This window comes from Diabrotica virgifera, chromosome 8, assembly GCF_917563875.1.
Source record: "Diabrotica virgifera virgifera chromosome 8, PGI_DIABVI_V3a".
NCBI lineage: Eukaryota > Metazoa > Arthropoda > Insecta > Coleoptera > Chrysomelidae > Diabrotica > Diabrotica virgifera.
Window position 1 is genome coordinate 30369055 of NC_065450.1, and position 16960 is coordinate 30386014.

The 16960-nt window shown below is 31.3% G+C and overlaps 1 protein-coding gene across 1 annotated transcript in view; it reads right to left on the reverse strand.

Annotated features, from left to right (window-relative positions):
- The window catches only part of LOC114338271 (uncharacterized), a 410991-nt gene that overhangs the window by 221908 nt on the left and 172123 nt on the right, over window positions 1-16960 (reverse strand). The window contains exon 2 of the mRNA XM_050659371.1: window positions 7152-7172. The gene's annotated coding sequence lies outside the window, so the exon portion shown is untranslated. The remainder of the gene's footprint in view (window positions 1-7151; window positions 7173-16960) is intronic.

Sequence of the window (16960 nt, forward strand, 5' to 3'; positions counted from 1 at the left end):
TTATATTCAGAACCTGAACCTAAGCTCTGGATTTTGCGATACCAAGCTTGACACATTACAATCGACAACCAATTATTTTTTATTCAGGCCACAATCCTTTCACAGCATTGTGAATCCCTTTTCAAAATCTATTATGATATTTTTCCTCGATTGTGCGAAAAGAATTATTGAAATAAGTGTCAGTATTTTTATTACACAAAAAAGCGAAAACTACTGGTACATAAAAACCGTTTTTAATTGCATTTTTTTTAATGGATTACCCTATCTATAATTACATTTTTTTGTCTTACAAGTAATTTAAATTATCCTTGAACTGTCGCCGTTTGAAAACTTGCCTTCTGGACACTTTGAAGGTTGAGAAAATGCAAACCGTTTGACTTAATCAAAACGACTTAAAAATATAACCAAAATATTACGTATTTTAAAAATTCGATATTATTTAAGGTTTGTTACAATGTCAGTATATATTATTGAACTAAAAAAATAAAGCTAAATAATAAAAACCAATTTTTCTCAAAAAAGTGCAAGAGTCTTGCAGGTTGGTCTTGGTCTTGCGTGGTCTTGCAAGGTTCGGTCTTGGTCTTGGTCTTGTTCTTGCAAGCTTGGTCTTGGTCTTGGTCTTGCAACCAAAAGGCGGTCTTGGTCTTGGTCTTGGTCTTGCTGCAAGAACACGACCAAGACCGCAAGACCAAGACCAGTCTCGCTCATCACTACAAACAACCTATACCGTACCGAGCTCTACTATCCGAATGTCTTATATATTTGTTAATTTTCAATAAAAACCTTTATTCTTCGAAACAATAACAAGTTTTTTCAAGAAAAATAAATATTACTTTGAAATACATGGTGATTCCATATAAGTTTGGGTATGTGTATATAATAACATTATAATCTTCTCCAAACTACTTAAATTAAACCATACATAGTCTAAGTTACGGCTTATCTCTAATTTCCTATTCGCGACTTGGCTGCATAATGACCTTATAAATAATTGATATGTTTGTTATATAAGTACAAGGAAAATCTACGAGGTTTTGTACGCCATTTGTATGTATCAACAATATATACTAATTTTATTCGTCTAACACCTGACATGATTCTAGCTGCGATTATAGTGAAACAAAAAATCAATTGATTTAGTATTCTTTGTTTAAATGTCGACAGATCTATTCGCATTTTTGTCACGAAGCGGTTTCATTGGTTTTACCAGGTGGAGAATTTACCAGAAACTTATGATTAAAAGTATCATTAAAGCAAACTTATTCATACATGATTCTATGCATTTCTATAGCAGAGGAACGAAAGAACAAGCAGAGAAATTTTAATTCTCATAATGAAAAAAAAAAGAAGATATACTTCTATTATACGATTTCAACGAAATAAATATACTTTAAACAGTTTATTTTAATTTTATTTAAATACTAAACAAATTATAATGCTTACCACTTTCCAAAAATAAAATAAAAGAATAGGAATGGTCCGGGATTTGAACTCAAGACCTCTCTATCTCTAAACGAATGCTATACCAATCATCCTACGAGGTCTGTGTTTCTATCGTCTCGGACATAATGACAATTCACGGTAATAAACAGATGAAGTGAAGAAGTATAATACATAAATATAAATGTTTTAATAATACTTATTTTACTCCTGAGGAAGGCAAGTCCAAAGACACAAACTATAATAAATATATTTACTAAAAACACTAATATATTCTTTTCACACTTTTTTTTGCACTGATATATTTATACATAACTTGAAAGAGTTAGCAACTAAACGCCATACTGTCTGTGTGCGCATGCGCGCAGAATAATGAAAATTCACTCCCAATCGCGCCTAAAGAATAGTACATTCTTTCACGGTTTTTGCTCTGAATTTTAAAGAACTGCTTGGATTGACATGAAATTTGGCATACGTATAGCTTACATGTCAAAGAAAAAAAGTGATATTGTGCTGATGTGTGCTTTTGCCCTGGGGGTGACTTTCACCCCTTGTTGGGGGTGAAAAAATATATGTCCAAAATAAGTCCGGAAATGGATAAACTGACTAATTTTAAGTAACTTTTGTTCTATAGAGCTTTTTCGATAAGGCAATACTTTTCGAGTTATTTGCGAGTTAATATGTTCATTTTTCAACAAAATAACTACATTTTTAGACGGTTTTTCGTAAATAACCCAAAAAGTAATTATTTTGTCGAAAAAAACGTTGTTAGCAAAAATATAGTCTGTAAAAAAGTAAAAAAATGGTGTACGCGTTAGGTCTCTGGACCTCGTAGAACCAGAGTTATAGCCAATGAAAAATATATTCATATTCACCAAATTTCAAATAGAATATTTCTAAGTGAAATATCCAAAAAATTAAGCAGTTTTTGGGGAAAACCCATTATAACTTGTTTAAAGTGTTTAAAAAACCTTTAATTCTGTTTTTATAAAAAGTTTCTAGCATTAAATTTAAGCAAGTTACGCTCAAAATAAAGTTGGTCCCTTTTGTCTTGGCAAAAAAAAAATTGGGAAGACTACCCCCTAATTAGCAACTTAAATGAAATTAATCGTTACCGCTCCACAAATTATTTTACTTATGTCGTGTTTATAATATGATCATATTATGATCATCATATGAAAAACTGTGTCTATAAACTTTTGAAAAAACTATTTTAAGAGAATCTTTGGCAGAATCGTGGTAAAGGTTTCTGAATAAACGAAATAAATAGGTTTTAGGTCTATGGGAGCTGCTGCGATCAGATACTGGCACTAACAACTAATACCAAAGCTGTCTTTCAGAATTGCCTCAAAACATCAGTGGTTTTTATAGACTTGACAGCTGCTTATGCCACAATTTGGAGAGGACTGATGTATAACTTTTTACAGGCATTTCCTTTCAAAACAACTGATCGATTAATCAACCAAATACTATCTCACAGAAGATTTAAAGTCGTTGTGGTAGACAAAATGAGCAATGAAAGAAAATTAAACAATAAACTTCCTCAAGGCTCAGTACTCGCACCCCTTCTTTTAAATCTATATATCTCAAATCTTCCACATACTAGTTCTAGCCAGTTTTGCTACGCCGATGATTTAGCACTTGTCCGACGGATCCAAAAATTGTAGGGGTATATTTTAAAAACTGAAGAATTGGTCCTAGTGTTAGTAAAACTAAAGTATCCTGTTTCCATCTCAACAATAAAATGACACATAAGAAATAATTAAGCATTATATTTCAGGACAAAATACTTTCATGTAATAAGTTTCCTAAATATGCTGATATTACTCTAGATCAGTGCTGTTTTTGTAACAATATAGGTTTCGGTACGCAATGTTCTGGGGGATTTTCAGAAGAAGGTCCGCCCCAGGGAAAACTTTTTAAATTTAGTCTCATAAAAGGGCGTTTTAAAGCTATTTGGGATCAAGGAAACAATTCAGGAATTTGTCTATAATTTGTACCGAAAACTATAAAAAATCTAAGACCCTACTTGGCTACATCATTGATAAAACAGCACTGCTCTAGATCGTACCCTTTCCTACAAGCGACACCTTAACAAAGTCTCTGCTAAGTCATCTGAAAATAATTTGTTGTTTCAACAATCATGTTGTTAAAACGGTACTATTGTTGTTTCAACAATATGATTGTTGAAACAACAATTTCTAAACATCCCGTATTTAAACAGTTCTTATATTGGTGGAGATACGTGGATGATATACTAGTATGCTCTACAGGAACTAACAGGCAACTTGACCAATTTCTATCATACATTAATTCACTTCATAGTAATATTGAGTTTACAATAGAAACCGAACAGAATACGTCCATAAACTTTCTAGATGTAACAATTACCAGACTACACAACAAATATGAGTTCTCCGTATATCATAAACCTACCCATACTAACACAACTATACACAAGTCATCATCCCATCCTACACAACACAGATTAGCAACCTACCATAGCATGATACATAGACTGACAGAAATTCCCATGTCAAAAAATAACTTCGAGATAGAACTGAACATCATTAAAAAATAGCAGTAAACAATGGCTATAACGAACAAACAATTAACAAAATGTTAAACCAAAAACTCCATAAGAAAGCCCTGAAATTAGTCTATCCACCACCACAGAAAGAAGCCAGTACCTTCTGCTCTATCACATATACTGGCAAGATAACAACAAAAATAGCCAGATACATAAAAAAGAATGGAATAACACCAGCTTTCAGAACTAACAACAACTTAAGCAAATATATTAAGAACAATAAAAGCCGAAATAGAAAACAACTACAGAGTGGTGTTTACAAACTAACTTGTGTTGACTGTCTGAAAACTTACATCGGTCAAACTGGCAGAACCTTTGACAAACGGATAGCAGAACACAAAAGGGCTTTCAACAATAGAAAAACAGACACTTCTACATACGCACTTCACCTTCTAGATCATAATCATTCTTTTAATGAACAGTTTCAAATTCTGCATATTGAAAATAAAGGCCTTAAGCTATAAAATAAAAATGTATACCATTTTTATTCATCCAAACTACTTCATCCAGCCTTAAGCTATCTTTATTAGAATCTATGGAAATTAATAAATTGAAAAATACAGATATAATTCTGAATGACCAACTCGAGACAAACAGCTCCCCACTCCTCAACCTCTTCAGTTAAAGACTTTAAAAAGGCAAACCCATAGTAATCTAAATCACTTGAGAAAGGCACTCTGCCGAAACAGCCGTAGTCACATAGTTGTAATACATTTTGTGGAAGTATAGAAAACAAATGTTTTCAGTGTTTTATTGTTAGATCATCTGAAAATGATGTAACCCGCTTTGGTTAACATCTAGTTCCCTATTCGCGGCCAATTTTGAAACCAAAAAATTATTGGAAGAATTGAAAGAAAGAGAGCGTAGAACCACATATTCACACATCCTGATCAGCAGGTTCCAGATTTTGGTTTGAATCGCAAGACATGGTTGACACTAAATATATTCAGATCTGAGTGTGGTAGATATATGCTGCCGTTCTAGAGATGTGAGGCAAGGCTCCGTCATAAGCTTGTGGTCATACAAGACAAACCATATAATACATTACCTTAGAATGCTCTCTCCGAGCAGATCCATATTCATGGCAGGACTTTTTTGAAACAGTCCCAGAAGCAATAAACTCAATGTGCAGTCTCGACATCATGGTCTAATTAAATGTTATGCTTGTTTTCAATTACGTATGAATGCTTGTTTTTGTTTTTGTATTTTTTATTTTTCTTATTATTGTATCATAGGCCAAATAAATAAGTAGGTACTGACTATGCTGCAAATATGCAACCAAAAGTTTGCAAAATGATTATCTTGCTAATTTTGTTACGTACTGCTGCAATACATATTTATTTTTAATACATTGTGGCAATTGCTTTTATCTTTTACCAATTAACGTCACAAATCGTTTTTTTGTCAATTAGGTACGCTTAATTATTATCAACATCTAATTAATAGCAAACATTAAGAGGTAAGTTAAGTAAAAATACTTGCGTATTTAAAAAAAATGCCGACGGGCAAAAAACTATACAAAACATTATTTCTACATTATCCCAATACTCATGACAAGATATTCTACATTGAATATAAAAACGAAGCAAGATTTGGAATTATTGAACATTAATAAAGCCTGGAGTATAATACTGTATATGCAGAAGTATTGAAGCATAAATATACAGGGTGTTTTACGACGAACTTACATTATATATACAGTATGGTGCAAATGTTTGGAATACATTCGTTATTTTGTAAGCCGGACACTTTAACGAAAAATCCCGAAACAGGTTGATTTTTATTTTTAAATTATGATTATTTGGAATATATATAGTACTAGTGGCGTCATCCATCTGGGCGTGACGACGCAATCGATGATTGTTTTAAATGAGAATAGGTGTCGTATGCTAGCTCATTTAAAAGATTATTTAATTGTCTATTCGTTAATATAAACAATAACATAATTATCTATAAAGGGTGCCCAAAAAATTTTTAAAATTAAATTAATTGACACAAAAAGAAAAATATAAGTAATTTATCATTCAAAATACATTTTACTGCTGTCAGAAAACAGAAAAAAATGTTTATTTCACAAATAAACATTGCTTTTCGTTGGAAATTAAATAATTAATCTGCCAAATGGCAGGTAGGTTGCAGCTTGAACATTGAACTTAAGCGGAAAACAATGTTTATTTGTCAAAAAAACATTTTTGTCTGTTTTCTGACACCAGTAAAATGTATTTTTAATTAAATAAATTACATTCATTCTACTTTTTGTGTCAATTAATTTATTTTGGACATCCTTTATAAAAAATTATGTTACTGTTTCTATTACTGAATAGAGAATTGAATAACCTTTCAAACGATCTATTCTATCTCTCTCTCTCTTCAATCCTGACCCCCCGGAGGGAGTGTAGTGGTCGAGGTGATGTCGTGTATTGCCCATCTCCAAAAGTCTCTGTCTCTGGTCATTTCTTTTAACTCATGCATAGGGCATAGGTCTTTTGTATATTCCTGTAATTTGAGCGATCCATCTTGTTGGAGATCTTCTTCGTGATCTTCGGCCTTTCACCTTTCCTTGTATAATTAATCTTTTCATGTTTTCTGTGTTTGCTCTCATAAGATCTCCAAAGTATTTCAATTGTTGGGATGGACTTTACTGGGAGAGTCGTTGGCTAACTTTTAGGTCTAAACGATCTAGCACACGACTCTTATTCTCATTTAAAAAATCATCGATTACGTCATCACGGCCAAATTTTATTGAAAAAAGAAGTGACTTGTCTTTCACACAATGATATTAGGGTTTCCTATATCTAATATTAATACTTTTGAAGATATGTAGAAAGGTAATGTTGAAAGGTAAGATATTTATTATTTTATTTTAACAGGCCGTGTATGAAGATGTCATAATTATTGTCATAATTATTTCTGGTTTCTGGCACTTCTAAAAAGTGATAGATGGTTGAGTATTTTCAATTTAAGCATTAGTTACAATAATAAAATGTAGGTAGTAGGTACTTATTACAGCAGCGACATAAAAACAAGTATGTGAAAGTAGGTATATCTCTACAGTTTAATTATCTTTCCAGACCATAAAACTAACTAAGATATTAATAATAAATATAACATTCTTACATACCTATCTTAAATAACCAATTTCCTGAAAAAGACAATAGAAACCGTTAGTAATAAATATTAAGATATTTTAACTATATATAATAAACGTATAAACATTTTAATTATGTAAATAAGGCAATATAGGTCTTAAAATGTTACTTGAGCCTCTAGTCATTATATTTAAGGCCTTTTTTGTCATAATTTATTGTAATGACTTTGGCAAATAATTTGCCAATAAACCTTGATAATATTATTTACATCTGAGGGTAGGGGAGCAAATTGACTATTTTATATAAAACTCATAGAAAAAATTAATGTTCAATTTTATTAAAATTACGCCATATATATTACATTATTAAAGACATTTGACACAATCAATTTTTCACATAATAATAAATAAAAACGACTATCTCCTTCGATTCTTTTTTCTTCTTTCGGTGCAGTATTAGGTCCCCCTAACGTCTGCAATTGCATGGGAGAGTTGTTCAGGGTCTTCAGCTAACCGGAATAGATGTTCGACACTGCGTATTGTTGTCCAATCACGAATGTTCTTGAGCCATGACATCTTCTTCTTATTAGGGTGCCTGTCCTGTTACGAACGTTGGCGATCATTCTGGCTCTGATGTTTTTGTAGGTTGCTATACGGAATAGTTTTGTTGAGATCTTTCTATACCATGCTCTCAGGTTAGCAAGCCAGGATATTATTTTTCGTCCTGGGGCACTTTTTCCTCCAATTTTACCTTACAAAATGCATTAGAGTAGCTCGTATCTACCTTGATTTCTTTTTATATATCCCAAGTACTGCAGCTTACGGCCCTTCACGATGTTGACCAAATCTGCCGTTGTGTTCATCATCCGTAGCACTTCTTCATTGGCGACTTTGTCTGCCCATGGTATCTTCAGGATCCTTCTGTACAACCATAGCTAAAAAGCCTGAAGTTTGATAGAGTTTACGCCTTAAATGTCCACGTTTCTACTCCGTATAGAAGCACTGAGTACATGTAACATTTAAGGAGCCTTATTTTTGTTTCTAGGGTGAGGTTATGGCTCTTGAACACAGAGCTGATAGTCAAGAATGCACTTTTTGCCTTTTCGATGCGACGTATTATATAATCTCTTGAATGAGATCCATGACATCTACTTCCTTTCAATTCCTCATACACCATCCTTCGGTTTATGGAATCGTAGGAATCGTATGGCTGTTCAAAATCACTAAAAAACGTGTAATCCTAATTTATGTTCGTAGCTATATTGTTGAATTAATTTTAGCATACTTATTTGATCCTCAGTAGTTCTTCCTGGTCTAAAACTTTCATTTTATTCTCCGATCACTTTATTATCATATTTCATTAATCTTTTCTTAAGAGGATCGGTACGTATTTTCGGCTGCAATGCTATTCAAATGGGGATTCATTTTTTTCGAATCCTGAGAAAACTAATAAGTATTTTTGAAAAATTTAAACGCAGAATGAAAGATTACGTTATTGGCGAGGGCCGAAAGTCCCTGAGAACTTCTATAATGTTTATTTTAATAAGTTACAGGGGTGAAAAACTAAGAGAAAATGTAGTGTGATTTTTAATTTCAAATATCTCATTCGAAAGAAACTTCTTATATATTCTAAGGGACTTTCGGCCCTCGATAATAATTTAGTCTTTTATTTTGTGTTTAAATTTTTTAAAAATATTTATTAGTTTTTTCAGGATTCGAAAAAAATCGAACGATTTCCACGAATCCGTGGAAATCGAACATTCGCTATCTTTGTCATACAACGCACTCATTCGAATAATATAATGTTATGATAAGACTCAAGACAGTGACAAGTAGAGATGTGTCCGACCCGCTATTTTGATATAGCAGTTCATTCTGCTACTGCTTTTTAACGCTTTTGCGATGATAATAAAATCAATCAGAGTTGTTTATTAAATATTATTGATAGTGTATTTAAAAAATAATAATTGATTTAAGGCGTACAATTAATAAATAGTTATTTATTGCTAATATATTATTTATGGAAAATCCAACGATTTCAAGTCATTAAAGTTCAAATAAAATTATTTTATATGAGTTTGTTCCGATAACCGTAAATAGGTAAGAGTTTAGCTATAAAGTAAAATGCCCATGGTGGCATAACATGTAGTAAATGCTAATGCTTCAAGTACGTACTACATTTTTGAAGATTTCACTACACTTAAAAAGCATTTGCTTTTCTCCGTAGTATTTGCTACTATTTACCAGCCTACATATAAGAATGTACTACGCTTTTGAAGTATGTGCTTGTTTAGTAGTATTTTGCTTCAGTTTAAGTGAAGTTGGTGGGTGGATGTCTTCGGCGTAGGTATTTTTTTGTTACAATATGGCAGCATTTATGAATGTGTGTCATAGAAAAATTTACAAACTAAGAAGAAGATTCTTAATTTTTGGGGTCATTCTTTTATCAAATAAAATTTAATAATTGTGAAGAAGATTAACAAATAACAATCGTTCATTTTTATCCTCGCGTAACTCTTTTGTCGCTTCGGATCTGAGTCACTCATTTTTACTCATGTACAATTCTAATACATAATTTGGTACGTAAAAATGTGAATTCACAAATCACAAGCACATGGAAAACTAATTCCATCACGATTGGTGTAATGAAGACACGGCTGGCGCTACGCTTTGTAGTAGATACTTCTGGTCAGTAGTAGGTACTTCTGTTGTGTAGTAATAAATAATAGTTTACTCCTTTAAACGAGAATAAAATTTAATGCGAAAATTATTGGTTTACCGATAGATTTTATAGATTATATTTTCACTATAAATTTAAAATTAATTTGAAAAATACAAAAGTAATTAATTTGATTTATGTAAAAAAGTACTTACTTCAATTGAGCTAACCGTCTATTTCTTCGCTTTTCAGTAACACATTTCTTGAACAACGTCCCATATTTTAATTTGCGCAAATAAAGAAATAAATAAAGTCTTTATAAATTAATTGAGTAATACTACATTTATACAACGCAGTTCTTAACATGTTCAAACCTTATCTAAGCTTTCCATGGTAACAGGACATTTTCGTCACAGGTAACAGTAACTTTTTTTCTTTTTCGACTATTTGTATAGTATATAAATAATGGTAACCACTGAATACATAATTAGTGAAAAAATAATCCTCTCATTTATACAAGTAAAGGTTATCCAAGAACATTTAAAAACTGAACGAAACCGAAATAGCCATCTCTACCTTTCTAATGACAATGTCACTGTCAACCTAATGTTTACATCTGCAGTTTCCATACCATTGAGAATTTTACTACACGTAATTTGCCGTGTAAAGACAGAAAAAGTAGGGATAGCCGTAAAATATTTGCGAATTATGTACCCATAGCCTTAATAATTTTTGGAAGTATTTTATAGACTAATACACTCACCGGCACAAAATTCCGCCACCCAAAATTTTTGATCAAGTTTGACAATCTATAACTTTATTATTTGTAATTCGATTTTAAAGATTCTTGCACGAGTTTGTAGGTACATGTATTGATGTCAATTGCTATTATTCCGGTAATAAAATTTTCCGCAAATCGCCAGGAAATTTTGACATTCCTGTCAAAATTTCTAGAAGAAAAAGTCAGGACTTCCTTACTGTAAGGAAATGTCATTTCCTTACTGTAAGGAAATGATATTTCCGTACAGTTGTTAGTGTTCTACATAAATGATAGAAAACACATTGCTTATAAGGAATTAATTTATATTTTGAAAACATCAAGTCATTGCTGAATACATTTTTAAGATCAATTTGTTATATTTACAGTAATTTGAAATTTGATATGTAATACAGTAATTTGAAGTCCCAGGAATGGAAATTTCATCATCACTTATCATTTTACTTTCGAGAACACCAGCAATTAAATTTATAAGCGTCAAGTTTGACAATTCAACCTCAATACGTTTCCATAGTAACCCAAGTAATTTTATTAGGAATTTCAAAGCACCATTTATTTGGGAATAAAATTATCGCGTTTTTTTTTAAATCAATCAATATCTGTCGAATTTTAAACGATTTGCGGAAAAATAGTATGTTTACCTCGTAGGAAAAGCCACATTCCTGGACTCTGTGTTGCTAAGTCTCGGCTTGCGCCTCGACTTAGCAATCTTCACAGTCGTCCAGGAATGTTAAGCTTTTCCTACCCGGTAAACAATGTATTATTTTTTGCTTAGATGGCATTATACTGGGGTGAATGTAAGCGTTGTTTTTTCTCCTAACTTTCAAAAATTCTGTGGAAAAATTGGAGGGCTGATTTTGTTTCATACTCCTTTTTTTGTATTATCCTGGAGGTATCACTAAGGTCTTGTTTTTTGAATTATCTGAATATCTCTTTTCTTGTAAGAGCTGAAATTATTAAAAACACTGCTTTGGAGGTTTATTTAATTAAAAATATCAAACGCACTAAAATTAACAAAACAAAACAAATTTAATAACAAAACAAAACAATTCAATAGCGGTTATATCCACCTCTTGCAGCAACGACTGCTCGCAATCTGTTTAACATCTAATAAAGATGTGTTTTCCTTGCCTGGGTTATAGCCCGCTATTCCTCTACCAGGGCCATAACTGTACCAAATTTTCTGGAGGCCTAGGATGACGACAAATAGCCTTTTTTATTCATCCCATAAATGCTCAATATGATTGAGATCTGGGCTGCATGCGAGCCATTCTAATCTTATCAATTCAACCTCAATTGTATGAGTCAATCAGTGTTTTTATTTACAAAAAATGGTACAGCTCTTACAACAAAAAAGATATTCGGATAATTCAAAAAACAAAATATTGGTGATGCCTCCGGCAAAATATGACAGGACTATAAAACAAAATCAGCTATTCCATTTTTCCACAGATTTTTTTAAAATTAGGAGAAAATACAACGCTTCCTTTCACCCCTGTACAATGACATGCAAGCAAAATTTTTTGTTACCGGAATAATACCACAATATGAATATATGTACCTACAAACTGGTGTAAGAATCTTAAAAATCGGAGCACAAATAATAAAGTTATAAATTGTCAAACTTAATCAAAAATTTTGGGTGGTGGAATTTTTTGCCGGTGAGTGTAGTTTTCTCTCTTCATTTTGACGTCTCTTTATAGATAGGACGAATAGACCGGGAGATATTAGATACAAGTTCAGCCACGATTTTCTGAGTCCTGTGCTTTGCAACACGTGAAGGTTAGAGGAGGTACTTAGAATTTGTGGAAAAATCCACATGTTTCCTTTGACATTTTCCTGGACACATTATGGTAGGGGAGCCCAAGCGGGGATTTCTGCAGTTACTCGAGCACGTCAGATTAGCATAATATGGGGGGAAACCTGGTACTCTGCAGATGTACCTCTACCATATATTGGCTCTTAACACAGGGAAGTTCGTTAAGGGGGGCCCGAAAAAAAATCTATCCTTAAAAATACTCTAAATTGTCAGATTAAGAGAAGGTAAGTTAAGTACATACCAAAGAGTGCATATTTCAAAAATCTGACGATTTGAGCGGGGCGTAAGGAAATCGTCGAGTCAAAAACTTTCACAAAAAAAGCGAATATTTCGGGAAATGATCGTCAGATCGAAAAACTAAAAAATACGTCTTCAATATTTTTCAAAAATCTATCGAATGGTACTAAACATGACCCACCATGGAGAGGGTTGGGGGAAATTTAAAATTTTAAATACAAACTCCGCGATATTTCGCAAAATGAAAATCAGATCGAAAAACTGCAAAATACACTTTCAAAATGTTTTTGAAAAATCTATCGAATGGTACCAAACACGGCCCCCCACGGAGGCGGGGTGGGGGGTTACTTAAAAATGTTAAATGGGACCCCAAATTTTTATTGCACATTTGGATTCTTTACGTAAAAATAAGCAAGTTTTATTCGAGATATTTTTTAAAATTATGGATAGATGGCACTATAATCGGAAAAAACGATTGTTGGAAATGGAAAATTAAATTAAAAAATGGAAAGCACCCACTAAAATGTAAAATTTTACTTAACTTTATTTGATTTTAGGACCTAATAATCACAACCCAATAGGTCTCCATAACGCTCGAGTGACTGCAAATTTAGCATACTTTGCTCCCCTACCATTAGACTTTCCATGAAAAAATTTATGAGTCGCCATATTCATATAATGACAGGATACTAGTGATTTTATAAAGAAATTTTTTTAGGCAGGAGGGTTGCAAAAACACGTAATGAAAATAATGAAGTTTTCATGATTTTCTTCAAATTTTCTTCATAAAATCGATAGCATCCTTTCATTCTATGGGTATAGCAGGCCTCAGAAATTCATTGAAACACCCGATTTTTTTTTTCATGGAAAATCTAATTTTCACCGAAAAATGTCACATGAAACCCGTGGATTTTCCATAAGTTGTAAGTACCTCCTCTACCCTTCTAGTATTGCAGAGGGCAGGACTCAGAAAATCGTGGCTGAACTTCTATACTAAAATCACAATAAAGATGCACTGGAAATAAACAACCCAAGATATGCTGAATGTTACGAGGAGCACTCCCGAATCATGATTTACAATACATAAACTTTGTAAATTATGATTTGGGAGTGCTCCTTGTAACATTCAACGTGTCTTGGTTTGTTTATTTCTAGTGCATCTTTATTGTGATTGTAATATATCTAATATCTCCCCGTCTAAAACTGCTAATGTCAAACGGAATATTCTTTCTTTCGGTTTTTCGCCGCCTTCCTTAAAAATCTCAGCAGGGATACCGTTTTCTCCTGCTCTTTTGTTATTTTTAGGTTTTTGTACAATCAATACTTGACAATATATATATATATATATATATATATATATATATATATATATATATATATATATATATATATGGTGTTTGGATCTTCGATTCTATTCAAAAAATTTTTCCCAGCCCGAAGTAGTGGATGTGTGAATTGTTCGTAAGGGGATTTTTCCGCATTCTCTATTTCATTTGTTTATATATATATATATATATATATATATATATATATATATATATATATATATATTTGTACAAATATTTTCGACCGTACTGTGTTATAGTGGTTTGAAGTTTCAGCAATTCGGTCATGTGAAATAAAATTCTATTTGTTATTTCTCAATATTTCGTCACACTTTTGTGACTTCTTCAGGAGAAAACTGTAAATTTATTAAGATTAGAAATTAACAAAAGCTAAATATTTAGTTACTTACAACTATAAGAGTATTAATTTAGATTTTTTTGAACATATCGTAAGGGACATTGACTTAATTTTGATTTTGACATTTATTATTTCGGAGTTATGGTAACTGTAATAAATTTTATTTTCATAGAATATTGTCTGATATTTAAAATTCTTTTTTTAATAATGAATAGGTCAAAGTAAACCAAAGAAAATATTAACGGAATTTTAAGGTGGAAAAGTATGATTAATAGTAGAAAAATTTTAGAAAGGGACTAGATTATATTAAATTGATCTATAAAATGTAAGTGATGGTACATAGTGAGTTAGTATAAGGCTGATATTTTTAGAAATTAAATAAAAATTAAGATGGATTAATTATTAGATGAATAATTGAGTAATTTGTTTGAATTTTTACACTTTTTGAAAATATTTTAAAGGTTATTTATTATTTAGAATGTTACAGTAGATATTACTCAAATGGTTAGTATCAGTCTTATAATTAATAGATTCTGGAGTTTTGATAATATGTACCATCTCAAGGAAGAGTCGTTTTTTATAATTGTCAACTTGTTCCAAGATTTTTACATTGTTAAAGTCAAATTTATGTCCCGTCTTTAAATGGTGTTCTACCAAGGCACAACAGTTTTTTCTGATATTACAGTCACTTTTATGTTGAGTGACACGTTGCTTAAGCCACTGTTTACTTATGATTAATTTACTTAGGATTAATGAGCAACATAATTTACAAAATAAATTGCATTGAATGTCAAGGTTGTTATATAGGTCAAAGTAAACAGTGGCTTAAGCAACGTGTCACTCAACATAAAAGTGACTGTAATATCAGAAAAAACTGTTGTGCCTTGGTAGAACACCATTTAAAGACGGGACATAAATTTGACTTTAACAATGTAAAAATCTTGGAACAAGTTGACAATTATAAAAAACGACTCTTCCTTGAGATGGTACATATTATCAAAACTCCAGAATCTATTAATTATAAGACTGATACTAACCATTTGAGTAATATCTACTGTAACATTCTAAATAATAAATAACCTTTAAAATATTTTCAAAAAGTGTAAAAATTCAAACAAATTACTCAATTATTCATCTAATAATTAATCCATCTTAATTTTTATTTAATTTCTAAAAATATCAGCCTTATACTAACTCACTATGTACCATCACTTACATTTTATAGATCAATTTAATATAATCTAGTCCCTTTCTAAAATTTTTCTACTATTAATCATACTTTTCAACCTTAAAATTCCGTTAATATTTTCTTTGGTTTACTTTGACCTATTCATTATTAAAAAAAGAATTTTAAATATCAGACAATATTCTATGAAAATAAAATTTATTACAGTTACCATAACTCCGAAATAATAAATGTCAAAATCAAAATTAAGTCAATGTCCCTTACGATATGTTCAAAAAAATCTAAATTAATACTCTTATAGTTGTAAGTAACTAAATATTTAGCTTTTGTTAATTTCTAATCTTAATAAATTTACAGTTTTCTCCTGAAGAAGTCACAAAAGTGTGACGAAATATTGAGAAATAACAAATAGAATTTTATTTCACATGACCGAATTGCTGAAACTTCAAACCACTATATATATATATATATATATATATATATATATATATATATATATATATATATATATATATATATATATATATATATATATATATATAATGTTCCTAAGTGGGGCATAGAGCTTCAGTGAAAACGCGCCATCGGGTTCTATTTTGCGCTAGGGCCTTCACCTCATTCCAAAACTTTCAAGACTTTCCTTGACTTCTTATCTCGTCCATGATGGATCTTCTCCAAGTTTGTGCTGGGCGACCTCTTTTTCTTTTTTTTTTCTTGACAAAATAGTAGAAAAAAAATGAAGAAAACGTCTTAGATTTTAACTGGGAATCTAATTTAATACAGTAATGTAATTACCTAAATTTAAATTTTGTTTTCCTATAACAAATGCTATTATATTCTACACTTGTAACTTCCTTAAAGTTTTTCTAACTAAGCCATAATAAATACCGTTCATACATGTTTTATTTAAACCTGATCTCATTTACCACCGCCTTTCTGAAATCTAAGAACTTAATTAGAAATTTATTTCCTGATATTTGCGCTAGTTCTTGCTATGTCTAAATGCATAGGTACTAGTTCTTATAAATAATACATTACCAGTATACTTTGGGAGACAAGTTACATACATCTTCGTTAAAACAAACAGCAAACAGGATGTGGTTTTTATATTCAACACGGGCGCGTAGATATTACATCTCCATAATAAGTTATTACGTATTATACAAATGCAATTAAAGGAGGTAATGGTAAGAGACTAGTTGATTGTAATCTTGTGTCTGATATGTGTAGGTGTATTATATGAGAAAAAAACCTACAAAATCATTCTAGTATTTTCAATATAAACATTTTTCCAGTTATGGTCTACAGTTCGTTTTCCCCAAATTTAAGGGAAACTTAAGGTGAATAATGAAATGTTGACTATTTGAATATCAAGTAAATGAATATCAAGTAGTGACTCTTAAGGATGCAGTCTATTTGGCCCACAAGACAAAAAACTCTTTGACTTACTGTCAAGCTTTCGAATTTATTTTAATTATTT